This window comes from Lepisosteus oculatus, chromosome 3 (genome assembly GCF_040954835.1).
Source record: "Lepisosteus oculatus isolate fLepOcu1 chromosome 3, fLepOcu1.hap2, whole genome shotgun sequence".
NCBI lineage: Eukaryota > Metazoa > Chordata > Actinopteri > Semionotiformes > Lepisosteidae > Lepisosteus > Lepisosteus oculatus.
Window position 1 is genome coordinate 20,716,546 of NC_090698.1, and position 13,978 is coordinate 20,730,523.

Consider the following 13,978-nt stretch of genomic DNA (forward strand, 5'->3'; position numbering starts at 1 on the left):
GTAACGTTGGCTAGTAGAAATATTGAAGTCTGATTTGGAGTTTATTTATTGTGAGTTTGTTTGGCCTCACAATCCCCTTAGTCTTGTGATTCAAAATGTTGGAACTGAAAGACATTCTTTGCTCTCCTGGAATTTTGCGTTTCTCTTTCTTATTAGTACAGGCCTTGTTTACACATGTTAGATGACTCTTGTTCATTTTTCTGAGACATCTACTGTGTTTCTGATGCGCTGCACAATTACATGTCTGTGAATCAACAGAAATTCCCCCTCTGGTCTTTGAATGAGATGTTTATGTTGAATAATTAGGTAATAGTTCATCATTTGGTCATATGAGCTGGAATGCCACCTGAGTATTGCTAATGTAATTTGTTGCTTTCACTTTGTTGCTGAATTTATAACTGGCAGTTACAGGTCAGCAATGCCTACTGAAAAAGTTTTTAGTCATGAAGTCTTCCCAGCCTGAAAATGTGTGAGATGAAGTTGTTTTTTATTTTAAAAAATGCAGTTTGGGTTAAAAATATGCATAGTTTTTCTTAATTTAATGAATACCTTGATAGTACTTTTTGTTCTTAATAGAAAAATCTATTTCTTATACAGTATGAATCAGGCAAGTACAGTACTTTAAAACCCACAGTAAAATGTAATACATACAGTAAATGGTCAGTTTAATTTCAAATTCATATGAAAATCCGTAGACTATGTATGTGTAATTGTTTGCCTTATCTGAGTGTGTCATGTTGGTTGCTGTTTATATTAATGTTGGCAAGGTAAGTTGGTAACCTCCTCCAAACAGGCAAGTATTGTGTTACTGTTAGAATGCTCTGTGAAAGGGACAAGTAGACATGGAGACGAGATCTGATTTGTAACTTGACAACAGCAGCTTGTCCCTAGGAGTTATTGATTGAGTCTGCTCAACTTTTGCATGTTAATTAAAGGTGGTGTTTTTCCTTGCAGTCGTTCCTGCAGGCATGTCTTGCAGGGAAAACCAGCTGTCAGCTGTGTTTGTGTAGTCTTCCTAGGTGTCTGAGCGCCTTAAGCTCAGAGAGTTAGGAAATGGGATAGAATGGCACAGGTGCTCTTCAGCAAAGATGCTTTGTCATCCCTGTGTAACAGCTGAAAAAATGCTAAAGTTGTTCCTGCTTTTTTGCAGAAGCTTAATAATCTGACAGTTCTCATTTGAGATCTTATTAAAAGGAATGGGCAGAGGTGCAGACTAGACTCGTTCTTGTATTTTGTTAGTGTTATAATGTTAGTATCCACTTGAAACCATTAACCCCTGTTGTCTGTCTGTATTAATAATGTGAAGTACTGTACATACTGAAATAGATCACTGAATGTCACAGTAAGGGCATAAGATAGCACTCGCACTGACGGTAACATATTGTCATAGCCATTGAATATAACAGCATAACCAAAAAGTACGAAGGAATTTGAAAATGTGTTTGTGTCCTTAAACACTTTGCAGACTTTTACCTATGTTAACACTGAGTGATCAGTAGAGTAGATTGTAAATGTTCAGAAATAGGGTGTTATTATTTTAATAGAGAAAGATGCTTAAAGAACAGGTGACAATTCTGCACTTGCTCTGCATGATAGAGCGAAGACTTATTTTTTTTCTTTTTCGACGTGGTACCACATTTTGTTTTCATATAATATTGCCTACGGCAGCACATTTTTGTTACCACTTCAGTAAACATAAAAGGCCTTTGTACTTGAACACTATATCACTTAACCAAATTTCCAAGTGCAATGATATGTACTGAAAGGCTTGGAGAAACTTTGTAAAAGCACAGTTTTTATATTAATTCTATCTCCAGTATCATGTGAAATGTTTGAACTCCAGAATCACTTTTTAACTGAATGGTAACTGAAGTATTATGGTTTTAACAAATGTCTGTCTTGTCTTAAAACATGCTTACTGACACACCAACTAGAATGTTGAATTATAAATATAATTGTGATTATGACAATAAGAATGATTAATTCCTTGCATTTATATAGCACTCCCAAGATATTATGTAAACCTGAAATCATGCAACTGTCAAGTCACCCCACTCTTGGACAGATGATTCAATATATCTGCATTATTTTACATTTGGGAGTTTCACATTGCATCTTAATTTGACCAGCAGTTCAGAAGTTTGGGAGGGTGAGGGCTATAAAGTTAGGTTTGCAACAGTAAGCAGAAATACCCTTTGAAGTTCAGTGGTCAGAAAATGGATAGATATTTTAAACGTTGTTTAAGCTAGAGATACTCATTGGCCATTATATTGTCATTCATTGCATAATCATTTAAGATCTGACATTAATATTAAGAGTTCATGACAGTAAAGTGAACATTTTATCTTCTGATTTTAATGGAGTACAATTCTCATGGATTTCAAAAAATCAATTACAATTACAATTACAGCAAAGTTGAACATTATCAGTATGTTACACTATGCAAAGTCTTTGTCAGATTGCAGTCTATCATAAGAACAGTAGAAAGGTTACAACTGAGAGAAAGTCAATCGGCCCGTCTAGCCCATTTGATAGGTATTGGTTGATTGATCAAAGAATCATCATACAGTTGTTTTTTGAAATATGCCAGAGAATCTGCTACAACAACATGGCTGGGTAGCTTGTTGGGTAAAGAAGTGCCCCCTGTTCTCGGTTTTAAATTCACTTCCCCATAGTTTCCACTTGTGCCCTCAGGATCATCTTAATTTACCTTAATTCAGAATTATGCACAATGCATCCATGAAATTAACACTTACCATCTTGTATGAACAACAAGCTATGTCTAAGGGTGCAGTTCTGATTTTTGAACCTTGGCTGATCTCTCTCCTTAATTTATAGAAGTTCCGTGCAGCTCTTTGGGTTATATTTATGCATTACTCATGATGTAAACCTAAGTATTATGGTTGTTTTTATGTTTTGACCTTTCTTTTTTCTCATTCTCTCTAATGTTCCCTTTTGTGGTTGTTTTTGATCCAGTATGCAATTAGTAATTTTAGCAAAATGGTCATTTTGCATTGTGCTGGGAGGACAGTCTGCTTTTTTCCCCAAGCATCACAACAAGATTAGTTTACAAAGCAAATTCACTGCTGCATTTAAAAAGGATTAAAATTCAAAGTTCCACGTGTTCTAGAAATAAGAGCTGACTGATTAGTTGGGATGACAGAGAGCTTCCAATCAGAACAGATTTTACTATCCACTCTTGGAAATTTGATACAGTTTAATTTCTGTGCTTTTCTGGGAGAGGGTTAGAAATGTGCTGATTGAAGAACATTGAAGAACCAAGATAATCTGTTTGTGTTGAAGAAATGAAAGATCCTTGCTCACCTAGTGAGAGAGGGAGTGAATTCTTCACACACACAATTTGTTGCCATTTAAGGTGCTGTTAATTGGCCCGTCATTAAATAAATTGAAATATTGACCAAAGCTGGGTGACCAAGAGGACTGAGTTTCCAGATTTCATGCAGACCTCATGCTGTGCAGGAGTTTCTCCATGAACTGAGCCTGTGGTGGTGATATTGCATTAGCCTATCTGAATGACCCAGGACCCACCCACCCTTAGCAGATACTTTTTAAGCTGCTAACCTGCACATCACTTCTTAATAAAAGGTTTTACAGCAGTAAATACATGTGTATTGAACTCAGACCTAGACAGCTAACCGTATGAAAGACAAGGGTAAATGCAATTGATGTAATATAACAAGAAACAAGCAATAGTTAGCATGAAACAAAACTCAAACACCCCATAAACACAAATTTTCCCTTGAACTCAGTCTTGAAGTTAATTTTTGTCTTTCGTTTTCGACTGAAGGAGAGTCTCAGCCGCTTAAGTGGATCAGAAATTGGTGAATCTAAAGTCAATTCAGTCACATAAAGAGTGACAGAAGGCTTTAGCCTTTTTTAATTTTGTTTTCATACACTACAGTGGCTAAAGCTAAATGGTCAGATATATGTTTGACATTCATATTCTATCTTACTTTTATTCTGTTGAAACGTATATCTGCATGACTTATGCTCCCGATACTGTTGCTTAAGTTAAATCAATGTTAACATTGTTAGTTAAGAATTCCATTGGAAGCATGAGATCATCATGAGACATTATTGAATTAAATGAAATACTGTATTTTGGTGTTTCTTACAAGTCTTTTTTTCAGTTTTTTTAGCATGAAATAATTGTATGAATTGTATTTTCCAGTAAATAGTAATGGAAAATTCATGTCATAGTTTCTTTTAACTGGTTTTGATTAAAAGCTAAACATTCAGAACAGATGTGAGATTTTGTGAGCAGTTTTAATCAATACAAAGAGCACCATTGATCCTGCCTATTCTGACACAAAGGTCATATGTTGGTCCTAAATTTTGAAATTGGCATCTTTTGTGAAATACAGTGAAATAAACCATGTCTCCATATTCTCTGTGTATTGAAAGGTGTAACTGGATCGTTCCATTAATGTATGGTGTCATCTCTGGGGTTTAGTCCTGTGAGATAACATGAGGGTAATATGATTCTCAAGCTTTACACAGCTCAATTATTCAATGAGCTCTTTCTCAGAAGAGAACAGAAAACTCACCTTAGCAAATCCCAGATCTCAATAGTAGGTAATTGTGCTAAATACAGTAATTTTTAAGTTTTTATTTGTATTTCACCTTTAGTGTGTCTCGGAACTGAAAGTTTTATGTTAAGAAACTGTCCACAGTTGTCTTTTCATATTGTTTTCTGTGTTTACTTGCACAAAAACAAGAAAATATCAGAAGCTTAGATGTTTTTATGATTTAAAAATATTATCCAAGTTAAGGATTCCCAGGAGAGAAATAATTATAAACAGCTTGTCTTTGGCTTTAATTTTTCCCTTGAGGGGAAATGTTTTATTGGACATTTCCTGCCATTGAGAAATTGTTTGTAGCGCTTAACAGTTCTTAATTTACTTAAGATGTGAAAACAAAACTGCAGGAAACTGATCTTGCTGAACAACTGGCAGTGTAGTACAAATCAGAATATTTTAAGGGCTTGATATAATTGCTCTAAATTTAACATTTTGATAGTATAAATGCATATTTATCCTATTCACCTTGTTCTATCTTTTAGTGGTGCAATTTGGAGTCTTTAAATTATACAATTGTCTATTTCTTTATCTCTGTATGAGTTTTAACAGGCTTCAGGGAAGAATTCAAGACTGCTTTAATGTGTCATGAATATCCCTGTATATTCTGGAATGCTGAAGATCCTGGAGCTGAATCTTGAATGGTGTTGCTTTTCACTTATTTTCGTAAGGAAAATAAGTATTTTTGTATACGTTTTCTAATAAAAAGAAAAATAAATAAATCCCTAATCACAGTTACCCTGTTGCAGCTAAAACAGCCCCTGGTTGGGTTTTTGGTACAAGGATTCTCTTCAGAAAGACTAAGGAGATGCTGGACACCATGAGTATACAGTATGTGCTGTGTACTGCATGAATTGTATGTTTTATATATATTGTATAACTTATCATAAAGTTATTGGAATAATTATTTTTTGTGCGGCACTGATATTTTATTTAACAGACATGACATTGGCAAACCGAAGACAGTGTTGTTCAATAGCGTATAATTTGAGAATCGCAGGCTAGCAGGTTGTTTATCCACTGTCAGGAGTGGTAGCTATGAATTGCATGCTGTGAGCATTATTAAACAAAAACTGTCCATTTTCTGTCCCATTCTTACTCTTGTAGAGGTGCAGATGCCACATGTCATCTCAGCTGATCTCATAAACATTCCGTGGGGTTTAAGACAGTTGAGTATGGCATCTGACTTGAGCATATTGCAAGAAAGCTGTTACATGAGCAGCATGAGGACATGTAGTCCTGTTGGAATGTGGTCACATCAGGATGAACCCAAAGTGAGTTAAGGGCACTATAAGGGCAGTAAGTGAGGTTGTTTGTCCTGTTCAGTATTTGTTTTACAAAGAATATCTAAAAATGTACTTACTGTACATGTCCTAGTACAATAAATGCTTTATCAGTATGAAATGTTTGGATAGGGAAAATTTGTATCTGCTGAATGACAAATTTTGAATTAGAAAGAGAACTAAAATAGGTATTTGCATCCACAATCTCAAGGGGTTCATATAAACAACTTGGGATAATATGAAATACTTTTATTTATCAAATGATTTAATGTGATTGTTTTCCAAAACATTTGCATAAATGTAAACACACATGCACTTCCTGAAAAGAACAAATGTGTAGTAGGTTATGGTCTTGTGCTCTCTAGCACATTTGCTACTGGTCTAATTATAATCAGCCATTTAGAAAAATATTATTAAAAATACAAGCATGAACAACAGAGTCCAAGTCTATGCACATAACTCAAAGGAGTGTCATAAACTGTTTTTGCTCTTTTTCTCTGATGTTTGCTTGCATGCTGAATGAACAATCACATCATTGTCATGTCCCAAGACAATCCTAGGACTTTCTTTCAGAAAGAACAAGTCTTCAGTCTCCAAAAATGACATAAACATGTGCCTAAGTTGATTACTGCCACCCTCCGGGATGCGGATGTTTGGAAATTGACCAAATTGAATTAAATCATTTTAGAGTCCTGACAAGTAAAATTATTTAGTATATTATTGAAAGGTTTATATGAGTCCTTTAAGCTGCAAACAGTGTGTTGTGAGTTTGAAGAAGAGGGAATGTATCTGAGCACTGTCACATCTTTTGCAGTATATATACTATAGTAAGTCTAATCCAGACATTCTTTAGAGTCATTTCTTGGAATAACTACATTGATTTATTTTGTATAATTGCCATGAATGTTTCTGTGTTTGAGGATAATAGTAGTACATCAAGGGAAGGCACTTTGACCTTATGGCTTGGTGTTTTTTTTTAATAAATCCTCATATTGTTCCCTAGATGTCTGTGCACAAGTAGGCAACTCCAGTCATTGCATGCCAGGTTTCTGCAGGTGTTGTAGGCACCCATGCTTTTGCATGTGGTTGGACTTCTTAAGCACTTAATTAATTCAGTTAGGTCATTCAAATTTCAGATGTAAGACACCACACTTGATATTGGTTCTCTAGGATATAGGACTCACCTCGTACTGTATGTACTGGCTGGACTACAGTTGAGATGCGGATGGTGGTTTGCAGGCCCCTGGAATGTCATGTTTCATTTTGCCTATTTTGTTTTTAGGATTAGACGGAGCCTGGTGGAACTTTTAGTTTCTCAGTGTAGAGCTTTGTGCTCTAATCTTGAAGTACTGCAACCCCCAGTGCAGGCTTTTCTTTCCATAACGCTTAAGTATTTGATTTGTATTTGCATAGTTCAAGTCTGGAGCCAGCCAAACCAAGCTGCTTTGTAACGTGGTTTCCAAGGGGGGAAAGCAGCCATCCCTATGAGTGTGCACAGTACAGCATTTTACCACTGAAAATGATTTACTGTGATGAAGATGGGCGGCTGTGACACTGAGCACTGTTGACATCACCTTTAAATGAAAGCCCTCCTCCTCATGGGGACTCTTGTGCCTTGTTGCTGTCCAGACAAAATATTTCACTTGTCTCCGTCTTACGATTGCTGAGACGGACTGCTGACCCATATTCCAAGAACAGAAAAATATCTACAGTGGTCTAACGTTACCATCGAGGTAAGAAGAATCCTCCAACCTCAGGGGTAAGTTGTGACGTTATTGATTTTTGTTCCTCCTCCTCTCCTCTGCTGTTCTTTGGACACAGGGGCTTTAATAATTAAATGAGGCTGCTGGAGGAGAGAGAGGCAGAGAGAGAGAGGAAAGGCTCACTCTGGTTGCAGTTTGTTGTTTTTACTGTCATGATTCTCAGTGCTTTGGAAGGTCATGACACCTTGGTAGGAGGTTTTGAAAGAACTCTAGTGGAGCTCCTTTTGAGTTTTCTTGAGGAATAGTGAAGAATGCCCTGCTGCTTGGTGAGTCTGTATTATTCTCTTTTTATTGTGGGTAGGTTGGCTTCTTTTCACTGACTGGGCGGTTGATGAGGGTTACGAAGACTGCATGGAGATGGTGGATTACACTTCAGATATTTACAGCGTCATATCAGTTTATTCTACCATTTGAACCTGTTTCAGTTTTATGTTAGGATTTGTTGTGTATCCAATCCATGAAGTTAAAAGATTGAGGTGACTTTTGCTGTCCAATAGCTTGTACCTGTTAGTAAAGCTCTATTGTGGATGTTTTGGCTCATCTTTCATTACCTTTCCTTGAACTGTGCAGGTGTGTAAAGTTGCAAGGGTAAAGTTGAAAATCAAACTTTGTTTCAATGGACAACTTCCGTTTCAAAGGCAATTTTGGTTCAGTGATTTCTAAAAAAAATATATTTTCTCAGTAATTTCCACGTTTCAAGCAACAATGCTTTATTAGTGCTGTGCAGATATTTTAAGACAAAGTACTATACAGAAATAAAAGACAAATATTGAATTCTTTTGTATTGCTTTTCTTAGTAGTCGTGTTTGAAGAGATAGTGCATGTAGGATCTGAGCCAAAACACACCCTTTTTTTGTTTGCCATCATAGTTATAAGCTCTGTCGGTATGTCAGTACAGTAATGAGTCTAACTTTTGGCATATGGCATTTTCACCGATGCCTACATATGTTTTCCCACCATAAGGTAATCTTCTGATGTCTGAATTTTAAAAGCATGTTTTACATTTGAATATAGTCAGTAAAATTATCTTCTTCACAGTCTTATTAAGTCTTGAAAACAACGATGTAGGATTTCACATGAGGTGCATTCCATATAACATGTTTTTTTTGCTTTGTTTGTATGTGTTTAGCTTTTTTTAATGTGATGTTGCATTTTCAGATCAGGGTATTTCTGAAAGATATAGTGAATAATTTAATAGTGGGATTTCTGTTTAGGAATGTGGAGTTTTACCATTCTCATTTTAGGGAAGTGTAAAAATGGTTTTAGAAAAGAAAAAAAGTCTTTGGAATTTTTTAAATCATGCGTTTGGTTAGTAGTCTGTAAAATGTGTCATTTTAATACTGGTAATACTGTTTTCAAGGTTTGCTGTGTTCACAGTTGTATTTTTACTTTGTTGCTAACTGTGACAAAGCAGACTTCACAGAGCTGAGGAACAAATCAGGAATTCAGCCTATAACCCATCTTTCTTTTTAATGTGTCTGTTAAAGTTTTATTGGTGTTTTTACCTTAAGTAATTTGTGTTGTTTTAGCTATCATGTTCCTTGAACACACAGTATCACTTGCTTGTGACCCTCAAAGCCCTTCTTAAAAGGACTCTCTCTGCCTCAGTCTGTCTCTGTTTCAGGTTTTCCGTTTGGAGATCAAAGCTACTTAACATGTCTTTTCAAGTGCTATCACAACACTTCAAAGCCCCTTTCCCTTGCTGCCTTCCAGCTTTTAGTCCCTGAGCTTGTAGCAGAGTGTAGCACAAAGCCTTTTGTCATTGAAGTGTTATATTTAAATACCACCATACCAGTGACAAACTATAATTGAACGCCCTCTTTAAGTACACTGTTTTTTTATTCTATGTTTAACTGTTTAAATCATTTTCTGTGTTTATTCTACAGTACTGTAGTCCACTGATGTTTTCACACATTAATCTTAATGTTTTCCAACCAATATATTCAGTACAGGTGATTTATATATTGTTTTATTTTTTGAATAAAGATAGCAAAAACTTTGGGGACAATCCCTGGAAGGGATGGTATATCACGAAGGGAGGTATTGGATAAGCACCTCTTCTACACTAACACTGGGCCTGCAGAGTATGTTAGCTTCCTTGGGTCCACTTGACATTAGAGAGGCTAGCCTAGCATCTGGGGTCACATGTAAGGATGACCTTGAGTGGCCAACCACACTAAGTGAACATTGGATAAATATTGGAGCAGCAATACATGCAATAAACATTGGATGCCTTTATCTCGTACAGCTGTGGTTTTTGAGCTACATATGTTTTTGTTTTGTTGCTTCTTAAATGTAGTTCTTGTGACTTTAAACTGCAGTTACATTAATCTGGGAAGACACCTTTTTCTCTGCATTAGAAAGAATTGACTTGCGTTACTCATCTAGGACAAATTAACTTCATTAAATGTCCATTCAGTTTAACGGCATCTGCTTGATGTTTAATGCAGGTAGTAAATTTGGAAATGAACAAATAACAGTGATTTTTATTACATTTATTTAAACCTTCACATTGTTGCAGCAAAATTACTTCCTCAAGTCAGGGCACAAAGTCATGACAACAGTTGTATGAAGTGGAACGCAGTAGAGCATAAGGTGATCTCCTATTGTAAATTTAATTACACTGCACTCACTTTTTAAACACACACAAGCTTTTTTTAAACTACAAACACAGTGTATAATTATAATATGTAGAAAACAGTTATTAAAACTATTAGTTTATTAAGAATGGAGAGCAAAAATATTCATTCCAGTAAGTTCATGTGAATTGTAAAAGTGCAATATACTGAATCTATTCTCTTTTTGCTTCTTTATACAGTATGTCTTGCATATTTTTTTCTTTTCTTGCATTTGTGGTCAGTAACAACCAGAACACAAAACAAAAAGTTTCTGCTCCAGCTCATTTCATGCTACAGTGTTGGTTGATTTTCTCTGTCTGTGGCCTGCTTTCCGTTTTCATATTTGCAAGTTTCAGTTGGTCCAGCTTGTATAAATATAATGTCAGTACATATCAACATCATCCTAGTAAAAAAAGCAAAGACCTCACATCTGCAAGTTTACCTTGTGTCACAATATTTTACATCTCCTTGAATGAGGTTTTGAAGCTTAACGCTTATGAAACCAAAAGATTATCCCGAGCAGCTCTTAATTCTCTGGCATTTTTGAAAATCACTGCAATTATGTGTTAGGAACAGCATTTGATTTCTGAAAGTAATGTATTAAACAAGATACTCTGGAATTACCACAGTTAGACAGTCTTTGTTTCTCATTGTGTGAATGCTGAGTGCTTTGGACATTATTGAATTTTTTTATCCATTCCTGTTTGTTTCATTAATACTGTTTACAAAAAAAGCTACTGCATCTGTTATCATGTGGTTACCCCAATTTACAAATATCATTTAGTCATATGTTTTAAGACATTTAAGGATTTTACAAAAGTAATTACTTTGGTTTCTAATAGCTAATCTATCTGAGGATTTTGTCTAACCATTTATTAAAATAATTCATGGTATCTGCTTTCACACAGCTCTGCTTGAGAGCTTGTTGCAGACTCACAACCCATTGTGTAAAACATAAAGTACTGTTTTAAATGCTCTTTAAAATGGTTTCCATTTATTTTCTCTGTTTTCTTGTTGATTCTGAAAAGGTTCTTTGGGTTTACTTTATTCAGTGCCTTTGAGGATTTTGAATAATTGAATTGAAGTCACCATGTAGTCTTCTCTGAAGATGGGGAAAAAAAAGTTTTTTGAGCTTGTTAGAGTAAAACAGAAATTAAGCCTGAGAATGTACAGTGCCTTGTAAAAGTATTTAGATACTTCCTATGGTGTCTCATTTTGTGAAATTACAAAATGATGCCTACACACATTGTTTTAATCTTTAATTATATTCAAAGCTGAATGCTTAAACAGAAGGACATAATTACATTAAATGTCAGTAAACACCTAAAGAAACAAAATTGAAATATTCAGACCCATGATCTCGGTATTTGGTTGAAACACCTTTAGCAGCCAATAACAACCACAAGCCTTTTTGGGTAAGTGTCTAACATCTTTGCACACTGGCTTGGTGCAGTTTTGTCCCATTGTTCTTTGTAGTCATGTAATCAAAAGACTCTTATTCTCAAGTCTCTCCAGTGTAACTTTGGCCTTGTGTTTTGAAAAAAGTGTTTTTAGTAAGGTGAATTCACTCTACAGTCTTTGACGGAAACAGGTTTTTTTCAAGTAGTTTACTGTGCTTCCTTCATTTAATTGTGATTTGTGTAGTTGTGGTGACCTTTGACTTATCTAAGTTGTGGTTCTGTGTCTGAATGGTTGAATGTCTTATCTTTCCATGCTCTTTTGAAGGCTGTATTTCTGCTAGACTTTGAGTTTTGCACAATCACTTACATGAATCTGACCAATTACATCATATTCTCACATGTTTTGTTGGTTTGTTTTCTAATTCTTCTAGTACTATTCTTCTAGTACTTATTAATTTTCAAATCCGCTGATGTCTTGTTTATCCTTTGGGTTATTTGTTTTGGTTCGACTTCACCGACTTGTCATTTTGTTTCATATTCTCCCCCTTTTGTTCTCAATTCTGCAATGCTGACCAGACCAAATCCCATGAATACAGATAAAAGAGGGTCATCCAGTAATGTCTGTCACTTTTTCTTTTTTTTCTCTATGGAAGTGTATGATAAATGTTTTTGAGTACTTAGCATTTAAAAGTAAGATCTGTTTTCACCTCTGATGTATTTGAATGTGAAAATATTCCACATAAGGTGTACTTGGTGACTGGTTCCATGCTGCATGCTGTCAGTGTGATGTCTCGGAAGATGGTGTCCTTCTGTATCTCATCCAAGCCTCCAAAAGCATGATTTTCACAAGCCCAGGAGGTTTTGCATGTTTTACAATATTCAAACTCTACATTTAGTTTCAAGTGCTACAGTATGTCAACTTGGGAGTAAACTGTTACACAATATTGATTCACTCTTGTTTGACTGGTGGAGGTTTTGCTAAAAAGACAATGTGTGCTACTCTTTTCATATAGTGCAGTTAAGTCTTGTTTACATTCATTTCAAAGTAATGTTATATCTCTCTTAACGTGTCATGGAATAACTAGATTTTGGGAATAGGAAATTTGTTCCATGTTGGCAATCATGGTCAGTGAAGCATAAACCATTTTATGGGAAATAAATGCCATGGGCATCCTAAGGTAAACTGCAAGATCCTTAATGTACTAAGAAGTCTGTTTCCGGATGGTGGCACCCATTTCAGACAGTGTTGCAAAGTTATTTTGTTATACGTACATTACTGTTGAAAAGTACTGGTTATTCCTTTAACAAAGAAATCATTGTTCTTTATAACTGTGTCATCAATGTAACTGTCATATATATACTGCAGTTTTAAATGTAATATGTGGCACGGTGATTTTGCTCCGTATTTTGTGCATCTTTGACTTTGTTTTAAGATTGCTACACATTATGTGACATGACAGTGGGGTAAAACTAGAAGTATACTGAGAATCAAATGAGGTTCATCATTAGAACTGTTTCTGTTACATTTGATTATCAGGAATATTAAAATATCTTTGTAGCAATTGGAGTCACTTATATAATATTTGCAAACACCAGAAGATCAGGGATGCATATTTGTTCCTTTCTGTGTCTGATCCTGGTCCTGGAGGTAGTTTTTATTCCAGCTATGAATGACCAGGTCTTAATGTAACAATTCACTCGATTGGAATATTTAACAGTGCAATTTTTTCCAGTTCATAAGGTTTGAGATATTATTTTGCTCATGAAATAGTCATGAAGTGCCAATCTCCAACATGATTAAAACTAAGACAAAAATTTTGAGCAGTTCAGATTAATCCTCTTATTATGTCAGGTAAGGGTCTGGTTGAGTAGATGATAGTTTGATTGGAACAAAAGCTGTGGTCCTCCAGAATCAGGATTGGAAAGCCCTGAACTGTGCAACAGTAATGATGTACTCCAGTGTAAATATGGTCATGAATGATCAATCACTAAAAATGATGCCAAGAACACATCTATATACTTTATTTTTTAAAATGTGTTTCATGTCTTATCTCCTATAAAACATTTCACAATGGTGTTAGGTTATACTCCTTGATTTTGATATTTATTCCAGATAGTTCTATTTAGTATGGCCTTCAATCCCTCATTTGTTGAGGAATGGAAATTCTAGTACTTTCCGAAAAGCAGCTTCCACTTTACTTTCCAAATTACTTTTACGTTCTGCTCTATATGTGATGTTATGTTGAATTATATTTTGGATACATTTACCACATTTATAATCCAAAGATCTGCACAGTGCAGTATTTTTGAAGGTTA

The 13,978-nt window shown here is 35.3% G+C and overlaps 1 protein-coding gene across 8 annotated transcripts in view; it reads left to right on the forward strand.

Moving 5' to 3' along the window:
• sema4d (sema domain, immunoglobulin domain (Ig), transmembrane domain (TM) and short cytoplasmic domain, (semaphorin) 4D) overlaps nt 1–13,978 on the forward strand; it is a 73,321-nt gene that overhangs the window by 4,173 nt on the left and 55,170 nt on the right. The window contains exon 1 of one of the 8 annotated variants that reach the window (XM_015339685.2): nt 7,526–7,640. The exons of 6 other annotated variants lie outside the window; for them this stretch is intronic. The gene's annotated coding sequence lies outside the window, so the exon portion shown is untranslated. Of the gene's footprint in view, nt 1–7,525; nt 7,641–7,754; nt 7,911–13,978 lie in introns of those variants that run through there. One more of the 8 variants, XM_015339680.2, reaches the window with a different exon arrangement.